General features: G+C 45.5%; 1 protein-coding gene across 1 annotated transcript in view; it reads left to right on the top strand.

The window, feature by feature from the left end:
* The first annotated feature begins 913 nt into the window (after nt 1–913).
* The window catches only part of LOC144593155 (voltage-gated potassium channel regulatory subunit KCNG2-like), a 41,223-nt gene continuing 27,231 nt past the window's right edge, over nt 914–14,905 (top strand). Inside the window, exons 1-2 of the mRNA XM_078398636.1 lie at nt 914–963; nt 2,386–2,488. The gene's annotated coding sequence lies outside the window, so the exon portion shown is untranslated. The remainder of the gene's footprint in view (nt 964–2,385; nt 2,489–14,905) is intronic.

Below are 14,905 nucleotides of genomic sequence, written 5' to 3' on the forward strand. Positions count from 1 at the left end.
ATATTGCAAGGAAAGGGGATCGTTGATGGGATAGGTAAAGGAATGAAAGATGGGTTGAGGGAATAGGAAGAGGAATAGTTGAACAGTGGCATGAAACGTTGAACTCAGTGTTGAGTCCAGAAGATTGTAATGAGCCCAGTCAACAGCGGAGGTGCTGTTTTTGCAACTTGCACTTAAGAACAGAGTGATGAGGGTAGAAGATGATAGACAACCAACGTGACAGACAACCTCTGGGCCACACTCCTTTCCCTCCTTTAATAGGAACGCGAGGGATAACTTTTCAACTCAAAGGGCGAAAGGTGTATGGAACCACTTGCCGGAGGAGGGAGTTGAGGCAGGGACTATCGCAACGTTTAAGAAACATTTAGACAGTCACACGATCAGGATGGGTTTAGAGGGATATGGGCCACACGCAGGCAGATGGGACAAGTGAAGATGGGTCATGTTGAGCGGCGTAGGCAGGTTAGGTAGGTTGGGCACGCTGTGTGACTATGCCGTCTAGGTGGACGGGGAGCGGGTAAATCACGTAAATTAGGTACAATGGTCAAACAAGGTGCACCTTAACGGACACTGCAATTTGAATGTATTTAATTTAAACAATTGGACAACACAGCTGCCGCTTCCCCGTGTTGTCTAAGGAATTGCAATAAATCCAGGGCGAGCTCCTGCAAGCATGTGCGTTGCCAATCCTCTCCCGGACAGAGGGGGGCTGAGCTGGGTGTGCGTGGCCCCAACGCTACAGGCACAACAACCTCGCTCCCCTAGTAAACTGGCAGATTGAAAACCTCTCAAACTGTGGTTTGCGAAGCGATGCAGGGATTCGTCCCAATCACATTTCAGAATCTTCCATGTGGAATAAAGAAGTGTGATCAAACTAAGAGCAGGGGTTTTGAAACCAGGCTGCAATGTTGGTTTGGAGGTTGGAGAGGGAATGTCTGCAGTTCCCACCCATTCTAAGCTGCGGTAACTCGTCCTGTTTTCACTGGAGCGCTCTGTTCCAAACTCATCCAACACACACTCGAAGCTACTTGCACACACTCGAAGCTACTTGCAAACACTGCCGGCGTACCCTTATAATTTCACGGTGTAAAGTAAGAGTGGGCGTTAACTCTACTGCCTACTATTTATTGATCTCTCTCAGAAGTATTTGGCGGTTATCTACTAACCTGCAAGTTCAATTTAGTCACTACTTGTTTGCAATGGTGTGACCAAGATTTGTACACGGAGCCAGGACGGTTTAATATATGGTCTGAAGAAGGGTCTCGACCCGAAACATCATCTATTCTTTTTCTCCAGCGATGCTGCTCTGACCAGCTGAGTTACCCCTGCTTTTGATGTCTATCTTGTGGTGTGTTTTTTTTAAACTGGAAATTGTAAGCACAACACTGCACTTAGTGCCAGGAACAGCGAGCCCGTGGAAGAGGCACCTCCCGCTCTCAGGGATAAATTGTTTATTTGTGGGATTTGCACCGACCAGTTTTCTTCGGGGAATTGCAAAGTGCCAGAAATGGAGTTTGCAATCAATGAAGCCACTTCCCCTGGCACTTTGTGTTTTGCTTAATGAAGACAACGAGTTTAAATAAGGACGGGTTAACGCGCACTGTCCGCGAAGAGAGAGAGACGAGTTCTCTCATCCGGAGTGAGAGTGGCGGGACTCATTGAAACCTCTTTAAGACGTTGGTAGGATTTGGCCCAGAGAGAGTGGTTCCACTTGGGCAGGGCAGGGTGGGGATGGGGATGGGAGAGGAATAACGGACCGGATCGGGGACCCTACCGTGACACAGCGGGATAGACGCAGTATCAATAAAGCACTGAGTGAAGGTGGCACTCGTTACCACACGGCCGCTGGAGCACAAAGGCACGGGGTTAGTTATTGAGTGTGTGTGTGAAAGTGAAAGAAACAGACAAGAATGGGTTGGTGGGAGTTGGTGAGGATAGGTGGGAGGGAGGTAAGGCGACCTTTGAGCAGATGGGCTGTTTCCCCCCTTTCTGTAAAACCTTACATTAAGCAAAGTGCGTCTCCCTCCACGGGCAGTGGGGTCTGGATTGAGGGATAGGTGGAGACAGCAGGTTGAGGAAGGTGAATGGAGGACAGGCTGGAAGGGCCGAATGGCCTCATCCAGCTGTCATGTCTCACGCTCTTATTCAGCTGGGTGAGAGCGGGCATCACATCAGCCTTCCCTGAGACCGATGCAACAGGTGAGATGTGGGGACATCCGAGCACCGTGCTGGTGGGGAGGGCAAGAGAACAACTTCACTTTACCCAGAGACACTGCAAGGGGGTGGACTAACAGGAGAGGAGGGCTGTACGTACCACTCTGTTACAGGCTAAAGAAGAGAAAACAAGTCGGGGTTGAAATTAATCCACAACATATCACCCTTCAGCAGGCGAAAGGAGAGCGAGTGCTTCAACAGACGCGGGACTGCGAGCACTTGGGATGAATGAACCTTGCTGTGGAGAAATGACCTGAAGGAACACATGCCCAAAGTAAGTCGCCCTTAACGATCATCATAATAGCAGACTTATTTCTTGAGAACCAGTTTATTTGGGTTGATTGCGTGATTTTCCTGATTTTATTTTTAATCTGAGTGTTATTGAATAGAAGTTATTTCAACCCGGGAATAGTTATCCGAAACCCTGTGTGTTCACATTCTGCATTCGAGGAGGGGATGATGAACTCCGGGATCTAAACGTAGTTATCTAAATGAGTCGGTCTCCACCACCTCAAAAGGTATCGGACTCGGCGATCTGTGCTCACCGAAGCTCTCGTGTACAGACAACCATTTGGACCGTTTCAAGTAAAAGATTGTTAATGCAATTTGCGCCGGGTTTTATTTTTTAACGTGTGGTGTTCTAGGTGTGAGATTATGCCTGGACTTCACCAACAGATCACAGCAGGCGGCGGTTCGTAAAATCAAGCAGAATTCAATCATATTTAATCAGCAAATGTGGCGTTTAGTTTCACTTACCGCCCATGGCATGCAGTCACACCCATGTATTCTGTCCAGGATCCCTTCTTCATATGTTTGTGCACTGGGATACATATATGGTGTTTATTGTATTCCATTTGTATATTAGCCTCCTACGGTAGGATTCTAGTGTTTTATGATTTTTTTGGGTTGGGATTCTGAATTCTCCTTTTAGGATGGGTTTTGAGATTGGGGTTCCACATATGATCTCTGCATTGAGATTTTGGCTGTGTTTCTTTTTCCTTTGCGTGTTTTGGATTCCATATAGGAGTTTTGTTTTGACTTTTATTCATTTTATCTTGCATTTGTGAGTCGGGCGCTCTGTTCCTGTGTCCAATACTGTACCACTTATGCCTGCGCCTTCAATTCTGTAGAAGGTTTATCCAGGTAATCTATTGCAATATTTTTACAAAATCAGATTTCCAATTACTTGGGATCTATAGCCTTCAAAGAAATGTAAATTCAATTGAATAGGTGTCTTATAAATCTTTATAAAATACCAGTTAACCCATTGTACAAAAGCGGGGTTACTGGTGTAATTGTGGAGATCATGTGAAATGCAATATATCTTGCATCTCCACAACGTTGTATGTTTGTGCTCAAGTGTTTACTGACGTGTAAATACAAGTTTTCCTTTCCACTGGCATGCGGTTTAGCACTGCCTTGTCTCAGACAGTTTTCACTGATACATTAACAGATCACACTTGATCCTTCCCTGCAAATGTTTGCTTTGTTTTTGTGTGGTAGGAATAAATTAATTGAGCAGATAACAATTTAATCAGAAATTGACAGTATTAGACATTTTGTGACAATTCTGGGTTAATAAGTGTAGGAATTTAGATTAAGTAACCACTTTAAGTAAGCGTCACAACCTTCCTGATCATAGAAACATTTACAGAGCTTCACATTCCCAATCTCCAATTCCACTTTCAGCTGCTACTATTATTGCTAGCCGAACCTGGGACACCCTCTTTCTCTTTACCCCGTATAAGGTAGAAATAATGGTTGAGCAAACGGTTAGGACTGAGGAATCATACAACACAGATAGAGTCATAGAACAAAACAGTCCCTTCAGCCCAACTTTCCCACACTGACCAACATGTTCCTTCTACACATCCCACTTGCCTGCGTTTGGCCCATATCCCTCTAAACCCATCCTATCCATGTACCTGTCTAATTGCTTCTTAAACATTGCAATAGTCCCTGCCTCAACTACTTCCTGGAAAGAGTGCATAAAAGATGTTGAGAATGAGGACTCGAGGGACTGACATAGGAAACAGTTGTGCAGGGTAGGACTTTATTCCTTGGAGTGTAGGAGTCTGAGGGGTTATTTTATGGAGGTGTGTGGATCATGTGTGACATAGATAGGGTAAATTCACACAGACCTTTTGCCATGGTTGGGGACTCAAGACCCAGAGGGCATAGAATTAAGGAGAGAATAGAGAGGGTGGTGTGTAAATGGAACAAGCTGCCAGAGGTCATGGTTAAGGCAAGTACAATAACAACATTTAAAAGATGTTTGGTCAGGTACTTAGATAGGAAAGTTCTAGCAGGATATGGTCTAATGTGGTCAAATGGATCTAGCTTAGATGGGCAAAGTGCTGGAGTAATTCAGCTGGGCAGGCAGCATTTCTGGAGAAAAAGGATGGGTGACGTTTCGGGTCGGGACCCTTCTTCAGACTGAAAGTAGGGAGCGGTGGGAGGGGGACGGGGGGTGAAGAGCTGGAGGTGAGAAATGACTAGGACCAATCAGGGCCTGCCACAAATGACCTCAGGCAGGGTGGTGCCCTGGTAGGCCCATTGTTGGATAGGGAAGGTGTGATCTTAAGAGAGATACGATGCTGTGAACTGTGGAACTGGTTAAATGACTAGGAGGAGGAAGGAGGAGGGGAGGGGAGGAGAGGAGAGTGTAGGTAGAAGTTACAAAAATTAGCGAATTCAACATTCATACCATTGGGTTGTAACAACCCTAGTGAAATATGAGGTGCTGTTCCTCCAATACTCGCTACCATAGCTTAGATGGCCATCTTGGTTGACGTGGATGAGTTGGGCCGAGGGGCCTTTTTTTTGTTTTATTACTCTAGGTGGTGTGATTACATCAAAATTAGTGGTGTGGTCTACAGTGAAGAAGGCTACAACAGGATCTTACACTTTAGACTTTTGAGATGCAATCACAGGGAGAACGTACAAATTCTGTGGAGACAGCACCCATAGTTAAGATCGAACTGGGGTCTCTGACGCTGTAAGGCAGCAACTCTATTGTTGTGCCATTGTGCTGCCGTTGGGTCTAGGTCAGGTTGGTAAGTGAACAAAGGATTGGCAGATGGATTTCAACTCGTAGGTGTGCGGTGATGCATTTTGGGAAGTTAAATTGGGCAGAACTTACCCAACAAATGATAGAGCCCTGGGGAATGTTATAGAACAGAGACCTAGGGATACAAGTGCATTGTTCTCTGAAAGTGGCAACACAGGTTAACAAACTGATGATGTTGAGTTAGTTTAATATTTTATTGTAATGTGTAATACAGTGAAAAACTTTGTTTTGTATTCTATCCAATCAAATCATACCATACATGAGTTCAGTTAAGCCATACACGAATAATAGAGTGGATGATAGTAGATCCTCCTTCTTCTTCCATTTGAGGCAGCAGAAATCATGTAACGCCCTCCAGGCGCTGTAGCCAGTGCAATGTCCTGTTGTCAAGGGCCGTGAGGTCTACCCCTCCACCAGGGGGACGGAGGACAGTGCAGTCGAAAATGACCTGCTGCGCAGTTTGCTGGTCTGCTCCACACACGCAGGCTGCTGATGGACGCAACCCCCAACGATGCATGTTGGCGTTGAACCGGCCGACCCCTGTGCGGAGCCGGTTCAGGGCGACCCACTCTTTGCGGGGCATGTCCGAGCTGGGTGGGGCTGTGGTGTTTGGTGCGACGGTGAATTGAGGAGGTCGCGATGTCTGTTCCCAGCTGGTTCTTCATGCTCCTAATATGTTGAAACCGGAGCCACAGAGGGTTGCTGCATGACGGGAGAAAGGGCGACGAGATGACAGGCGTTGAGGTCCCAGTTGCTGTGAATCCTGGGCGAGGTGGTGCAAAGGATGTTTGGCGTCCGATGGGGCCTTGCACACTAGCCTATGAGTGAAGAACTCTCTGCGAAGCTTGGCGAGTGCGATAACTGCGAACACCGGCAGGAGATCCGTCGGAGTAGGGCGTAGGCAGCCAGTGATGATCCACATGGTGTTGTTGAGGGTGTCGTCTAGCTTGCTAGTATGAGTGCTGTGGCACCATGCTGGGGCGGCGTACTCAGCGGTGCTGTACAGGAGTGCAAGAGCACTGGTTCGAAGAGTAGATGTCCTGGCGCCCCATGACGATCCGGCCAAGCAACGCAGGAGGTTGTTCCGTGCCGAGACTTTAGCACGGAGAGCTTCAAGGCTTGAGGGTGATGGTTAGCTGGCGTTGAGCTTCCTTGTTGTTCAGGTGAAAGGCCGTTGTGGTGGTTTTTGCCATACTCAGTTTTAGTCTCCAGGTCTTAAGGTAGCTCGCGACAAGTTCCATATCCGCCGAGAGCACATCCTCAACATTTGACTAACTCTTGTCCGAGTGCAGTAGGGCCAAGTCATCTTCGTATCCATACTGGCGCGAGGTCATGCATGGCAGATCGCTGATATAGAGGTTGAAGAGCATGGGGGCCAGTACCGAGCCTTGGGGGACTCCGTTTCTTAGGCGTCGCAGTCAGCTAGATTGTCCATCGCTGGTCTTGAGTACAAAACTGCGGTTCACAGGGATGTTGGCAAGGAACCGCACTAAATGACGGTCAGGGATGGTGCGGAGGAGCTTCACGATCAAGCCCTGGTGCCACACAGTATCATAAGCGGCGGTGAGGCCCACCAGTGTGATGCCTGCCTTGTGACCCTTTTTGAAACTGTCTTCGATGTCATTGGTCAGCTTGACTATTTGGTGGGTGGTGCAGCGTCCACGCCGAAATCCGGCTTGTTCAGCGGGTAGTTGAGGGTCAACGATTGGATCGAGCCGGGCCAGGGGAAGCCGTTCGAGGAGCTTGTACGGGACACAGAGGAGTGAGCTGGGCCGATAGTTCCTTGGGTCGTCCGCAGGCTTGTTTGGTTTTGGTAGCGCAATGACGGTGGCTTTCCGCCAGATCTTCGGAATGGACTGACCAATGAGGCAAGAGGAGTAAAACTCACGGAGCCAGACCAGGCATTTAGGAATTCTGTGTTTCAGGAATTCTGGGGGGATGTTATCAGGACCCTAAGCTTTTCCACATTTCAGTTGAGAGATGACAGAAGAAAGTTCTGCAGAGGAAAAAGGTGCTCATGTTGTCGACCTCCTCGTGGTGAGCCCTGTCACCTGACCACTGTCAGGCGAACGACAACAAACAGAGACAGCAGAAGCAGAAAAACAGCTTGCAGCCCAAATGCAACCTCAGTCGCTGCAGCTTGGCGCCAACCCAGAGCATGCGCCCTTCTTAGGGCGGGCACCTACAGATGTCGAACCGGATGGCATCACCCTGCTGCAGCTGAATGCGGAAGGCCTCACCAAGGCAAAGACCAACATCATTGAACATCTGCTACAGACCCACAAAGTCACTGCAATCCTGCTCCAAGAGACTCACAAAAGTGACAGCTCCCACCTGAAGATCCCTGGTTATACCCTGGCCGCCTACACTGACAGCGACACCCACGGGTTTGCCGTGTAAGGAACATAGCAAAATGGAAAGCGATTGCAACGGCCCCTCCTGACTCCGACGTGGAATGGGCGGCAACGCAAGTAGATCCTCCTCTGGAACCAGCACACATAGTTCCAGGCTCTGGTTCCACCTGAAGGTATAAGGGGAAATGAGTATGAGTTGGGGCATCATGTTACAGCTGTTTGAGACATTATTAAGACCACGAAGTATTATGTGCAGCTCTGCTTTTCAGAAGATATGAAGGATGTGATTAAGGTATAGAAGGTGCAGACATGATTGACAAGCATATTGCTAGGACTAGAAGGATTGCGTTATAAGGAGCAAAGGAGGATTGGGGGTGACCTTTATGGCGTTATATAAAATCACCAGTGGCGTAGTTAAGGTGGATGGACACGATCTTTTTCTCAGTGCAGGGAATTCTGAAAGTAATGGGTATACGTGAGAGGAGAAAAATTTAAAGGGGACCTGAGAAGCTCATTTTGCACATTGGTTGGTGGATATGTGGGATGAGCTACCAGAAGAAGTGGCAGAGGCAGGTACGTATGCTTAAGAGATATCTGGAATGTTCACAGATTGTAAAGGTTGGGTCAACGAGCCAGTTTCTGTACTCTAAGTCCATGACTCTATTTTTGCAGGTTGTACATTTCTTGTCCTAACAAAGATTTAAAAAAAGCTCCATCTGAAGAACGGTCTCGACCCAAGAAGATTTCCTTCTCTCCAGAAATCTCCCACTGAGTTACTCCAGCATTTTGTGTATAACCAGCATCTGCACTTCCTTCCTACACAAAGGTATATTCTGTCTGAATAAGTCTAACTCTCTCTCCAGTTATTTAGCCAACAATTTTATGCCTCCAAGCATTCTTCACCAATTCCTTGCCAGAGCAGTGTGACTCATTCCAGTTGCTTTATGAAAACCCTTTATAATGTGAATTTAGTTTCTAAGCATTGCCTGACTTTCTCTGTTCAATGTGGAATAATCTAATTTCTCTAGTATCCAAACACAATTTAAAAGCATAATTATAACAGGGTGGAAATATCAATTACTAGTAGAGTTTAAAAGAGTTTAGAGTTCAGTCTGAAGAAGGGTCTCGACCTGAAACGTCACCCATTCCTTTTCTCCAAGATGCTGCCTGACCTGCTGAGTTGCTCCAGCATTTTGTGATACCCTAGAGTTTAAAAGAGATATTTTGGGCAAGTATTTTTTACATAAAGTGTGGTGAATGTCTGGAACCTGCTGCTGGTGATGACAGTAGAGGCAGATATGATAGTGGCATTTAAGAGTCTTTTGGATAGGCACATGGATATGCAGGGAATGGTGGGATATGGATCATGTGCAGGAAGATAAGAGTTGGTTTTGGCATCATGTTTGGCACAGACATTGTGGGCTGAAGGGCCTATTCCTCTGCTGTACTGTTCCATGTTCTATATTCTTAAACGACTCTGAATCTGGTCAAGACTTTGATATCGTCCGCACACCGTGCTCAGAATTAGAAAGACTGAGTTTGTACTGATTAAAGCTCTCTGGTCCAGCATTCCATGGTCTGGCATATTTGAATCTGCAGGAGAGATTTGTACTAATTAACATGTCCTAGCTAAGATCTGTAGCTAATTAACCTCCTAGTGCAACGTTTGCGATCTCGGCCAACAGTGTTTCCAATTTATGGGGAGCTTGGATTACAGATTCTTCTCAGAATCCTCCAGCTTCCATTTCCCATCACTGTCCCATGGTTCTTACTAAAGAAGGGTCTCGACCCGAAACGTCACCCATTCCTTCTCTCCAGAGATGCTGCCTGTCCCGCTGAGTTATTCCAGCATTTTGTGTCTATCTTCCTTATAAAGAACAGTTCTCTTGCTCAGTAGACGACGATCGTAGACAATTTCTGTGGTCCAGCACTTCCTCTGGCCTCCACAGCCATATGTAGCAATGACTTGGCCTCCACAGGCGTATGCGGCAATGCTATGTGAGCCACTGAGTTGGATTCACGGTGAGGCTTATATTCAGGCTTGAGGCAAGCATACAATAGCTAACCGTCTTTCCATAGTTCCTTATGGCATTGAAGGCGTATTTGGACAATGAGACCATGTTGACTCTCAGAGCAATCTGTTCCCCACTCATTTTCCCTGAAATCTACTCCCCCCACATTTCTGATTAACTACCTCAGATTCCACCATCACCGTAGGGACATTGTCACAGTGGCCAATTAACCTATCAATGCACAAATCTTTGGGTTAAGGGGGGAAACCGGATCATCTGGAGGAATTGCACAAGATCACAGTCAGAAAGGGCAAAATCACACAGACAGCACCCAAGGTTATGGTAGATCCTGGATCACTGGAGCAATGAGACAATGGCTCTACCAGCTGTATCACTGGCGGCACAGTGGTGCAACTGGTAGAGCTGCTGCCTCAGTGCTCCAGAGACCCGGGTTCAATCCTCACCTCGGGTGCTGTCTGTGCGGAGTTTGCACGTTCTCCTGGTGACCACATGGGTTTCCTCCAGGTGCTCCGGTTTCCTCCCACGTCCCAAAGGCAAGCGGGTTTGTAAGTTAATCGGCCTCTGCAAACTGTTGCTTGTGTGCAAGGAGTGGATAAGAAAGTGGGATAACAGAACTAGTGTGAATGGATGATTGATGGCTGGCATGGACTTGGTGGGATGAAGGGCCTGTTTCCATGCTGGATCACTCTAAATTCTAAACACTGTGCTGCATGCTTAGCGAATTGTCTGCTTAGTTAGCAGAGGAAAGAAAATGACTGCAACTTTTTGGATTGGATTTGCACCAGGATCTCAAGAAACGGAGGACAGTTGCACAGGAATTATATACTTCAATTTAATGTGTACATCAGACCAATCCCTTCTGATCAGTAGAGTTTTGTGTATACTGCCTCGCTATGTCCAGAGAGTCTAGAACCGGATGGCACAGCCTTAGAATAAAAGGGCGCACCTTCAGAATGGAGATGAGGTGGAATTTCTTTAGCCAGAGGGTGGTGAATCTGTGGAATTCATTGCCACAGACGTCTGTGGAGGCCAAGTCATTGGGTATTTTTAAGGCAGAGATTGATAGATTCATGTTTAGTAAGGGTGTCAAAGGTTACAGGGAGAAGGCAGGAAAATGGGGTTGAGAGGGAAAAATAGATCAGCCATGATTGAATGACAGTGTTTTCTCGATGGGCTGAATGCCCTAATTCTGCTTGTATATCTTATGGTTCATGCTGATTCTCACTTTGTTGTTGTATGTTACTTTGTTGTTATTCTGACCAAATTGCATTACTATTGATTTGTCCATTTCACCTGTCTGTTGATATAGAAAGACATTTCACTTGTCTTTCTATATCTGTTACTACCCCTCAACTGTATTTCTTTCTTCTTGACCAGGTTAGTAGCTTTGTTAAACTCTCGGTAAGCAAGTACAGTCTATTTAGTCTTTCATCTGAAGGTTAAAGTGCAATTAGACCGTACTTGCCTACAGGGAGTTTACATAAGGATTTATGTCTATTTACAAAAGGATGACATTTATGTTCCTCATCCAGCCCTGTAGACGCCCCTCTGCATATTTAAGGAAAAAACATAGGCTTAGTTCACTGTCTACCACACTAATCCTTAGCCAGGAATATGTATAAACAGCCAACTTGCCTTTAACATCATGGGGTTCCTGCAGGGACCATAGTGGAACCATTATATAGAATACATCAGCAATAGAGGTGCTAATGGCAACAGATCACAAGAGATTGAAGATGCTGGAATCTTGAGCATAAAACAAACTGCTGGAGGAATTCGGAGGGTCAGGCAGCATTTATGGATGAAAATGGATAGATGACCTCTGGAATTGGATGTCATCTAATTGTTTCCCTTCACGGATGTTCAGTCCCACCTGCAGTTTGTTTTTTTGCGCAGTCTAATGGGGAACTGGGTTTAAGAAGCAAACAAAATACCCGTTAAGTGTCTGCATTTACTTTATATTCTGAATTGCTGAGGACATAAGACATAATTGCAGAGGATTCAATGATTGATATATAACCATAAAAGCAGGAAATCATCTCCAACTGTTTTTAACTAATTAACACAATGATTCAAAGATAACTTTTTACCCCTTAGTTATCTTTCTCTTGTGTTCCACTAGCTGTTTTAAAGAGATTTCCCTTCATCTAAGATTAGGATGAGAATGTACAAGGCATGTTAAGTCACTGTGCAGATGACACTAAAGTGGGTAGACAGTTAATGTGTAGGAAGGAACTGTGGATGCTGGTTTACATCGAAGATAGACACAAAATGCTGGAGTGACTCAGTGTGACAGGCAGATCTTTCTATCCAGAGATGTGGCCTGTCCCGTTGAGTTACTCCAGCATTTTGTCTCTCTTAGGTAGACAGTTGAGATGGCTATCATGAATTCCAGCGAGATCTTTATCAACTGGGCAATTGGGCAGAGCAATGGCAAATGGAGTTTCATTCAGATAAGTGTGAGCTGTTACATTTTTGTTGGTCAAATCAGGGCGGGAACTTCATTGTGATTTGTAGGGCCCTGTGGAGTGCGGTAGAACGAAGGAATCCAGGAATACTTTCCATGAAAGTAACATCTCAGGTAGTTGGGGTAGTGAAGGCAGCTTTTGGTAAGGTGCCTTTAAGCTGGAAAGATTAAAGGATGTTGCCAGGACTTGAGGGACTGAGTGGTTCATCATGCTGGAGCTTTATTCCTTTAAGAGTAGGAGACTGAGAGTGTTCGTATTGAGGTGTATAAAATCATGAAACAGCGGATGTACATGGTTTTTTTCCAGGGTAGGTGAATCTAGAGCTAGAGGGCACAGGTTTAAGATGAGAGGGGGAATCTTAGGAAATAATAGGAAAGGTTAATAGGAACCTGAGGAGCAACATTTTCAAACCAGAGGGTGGTGGGTATATGGACTGAGCTGTCAGAGGAAGTAGAAGCAGGGACAATAATGTTTAAAAGTCGTAGAGTCAGAAGAAAGGCCGTGACCTGAAATTTTGCCTATCCATTTTCTCGAGAGATGCTGCCTGACCCGCTGAATTACTCTTTTTTTGTAAAACAGCATCTTCAGTTCCTTGTGTCTACTTTTTAAAAGTCATTTGGATGGGTACATAGATGGGAAAGGCTTAGAGGGTTATGGGATAAATGTTGCTGTGATTAGCTTAGATGGAGAATCTTGTCTGGCATGGAAGATTTGGGTTGAATGTTCTGTTTCCATCTGCATGATTCTCTGCAGGAGGCTCCCAGCCAATCCCAGTGAGATAGTGAGGTTACTCTTTAAGATCGAAGAAAAATTGGAACTTATTGGAAGTATATCCTTGTGTGTCCAATTATCTATGGAGCCATGATGTTCCATTCCTGGGGATATCGTACATTATTTTTCACGAGCACTAACTCGAAAGTAAGGATGTTATAAGTGCGACTCACTAACACAGTTAGGAATCTGCCTCCTACATTAGAAGCACTTACTGAAAATGTATGCACCAATAAGATGACCTCTGCAGGCTGCAATGAATGGTTAATGCGCAAGGCATTTGCAGTAAGCTCATTACATCCAGTTGGAAAAAGAAGTTAATGGACCTGGCTGAGCTATGCGGAATCGTCAAGGTTGATGGTTTTGTAGGGAGTTGCTCTTTCCTTTTGCATTTTGGCTTTTGTAGTTGTAATACCACCATTATGGGGAGGAACCATTACAGGGAAGAGGAAGAATGGTTAATAGTTATTCGAGAGTTGTTAGATTGAATTTTTTGGTGGTGATTTTTTTTATTCTTTCATTTCCCTCGCATTTATCAATGTCATCACAGTTGCAAATGTTGTGTTAAATCCCCAAACAATTGAGAAGTCTGTGATAGGCTCTCTTCACTCTTCCTGCCCCAGATTAAAGTTGCGGGTAATGTAATGGCACTGTGCGTTGCATGCAATCTACCGTTGTACTTTGCAAATTCTGTATTAAGCAGCAGATCTCTTTTCTTTCTGCCTTATTTCGCGATGGAGTGAAGGACCAAAAGGTTAACATAAAACCTTGTGCAACATAAATACAATCCATTCAAATTCTACAGGTCAGGCAATAACTCTGGTGAGAAATGGACAGATAATGTAATGTTTTGGGTTGGAACGTTAAAGAAGTTTGAAGAAGAATTCCAACATAAAATATCCATTTCCCTCCACGGATGCTGCCAGACCTGCTGAGTTCCTCCAGCAGTTTGGTCTTTGTTCCAGACTCCAGCATAGGCAGTCCACTGTATCTCAAATTTGCAGTATCTGGTTTCCCAGCATGTGGTGATATTTGGGTCTGTCATTGTTGCGATTGTCAAGGGGATCCTAATCTTCCAGGTCTCAGACTTAACTTTAGAGAGTATCATTTTGCTTAACATGGGACTGTTTCACGACAATTAACACACAGGATGAGGCAAAGGGATCCAAGATGATCAGAGTCCTGGCTTTGCTTCATGGTCTTAAAACACAACAAACACACACTCATACTCACACTCACAGTGATTCACCCACCATATAGAAACAATGTTTGCCCACACCCTCTTCCTCATCAACCTCTTCCTGAGCTCCTCTCATTCAGTTCCAACTCTGGCACTTCTTCCCACACACACAGCCCCCCCCCCCCCCCTCTAATTTAACTCTCTTTTCCCCAACATACCTTGCTTTTGCACTTATTTCCTCAACAACCCTCACACTGATTCTTGCCGTCTGACCTGTCAGTCTTGCCTCCTTCCGTTATGCTTTCATCTCCCCAGTCCCCGTAGCCATGCTGAGTGAGGCTTGTGTGCTAATATGAGGACTCGGAGGCCAAGCCCCAAGTCATCGGTGACTCCTTCACGGAAGTATTTAAGACATATTTTACCTGAAAATTTTGGAAGTCCACAGGCTTTACCGCCCTTGACAGTCAAGATACCTGAAGACCTAGGAAATTCTGGATCATTTTCTATACGTCAGGAGGCACTTTTCAATACTGTCCACATCAGTGATGAAATTCATAAGACATCCAATGTACCAGGATTCAACCATGACTGAGGTTGAAAAAAAAATATTAATAGTGGTACCAAGCTCAGTCTACTGGGCAGCAGAGACCCATGGCATCGTTGGAAGGCAACCATGGGAGGAGAAAACTCAGAGCAGTAGAAGAACATCTCTTTCATGATCCACCAAATCCATTGACTTGATAAGCAACTAATGCCAATGTCCAACTTCAGCCCAGCCAATCCCGGGTTGATGTGATGTCCTCATCAGTGAACAG

Source organism: Rhinoraja longicauda, chromosome 4, assembly GCF_053455715.1.
Source record: "Rhinoraja longicauda isolate Sanriku21f chromosome 4, sRhiLon1.1, whole genome shotgun sequence".
NCBI classification, from domain to species: Eukaryota; Metazoa; Chordata; class Chondrichthyes; order Rajiformes; family Arhynchobatidae; genus Rhinoraja; species Rhinoraja longicauda.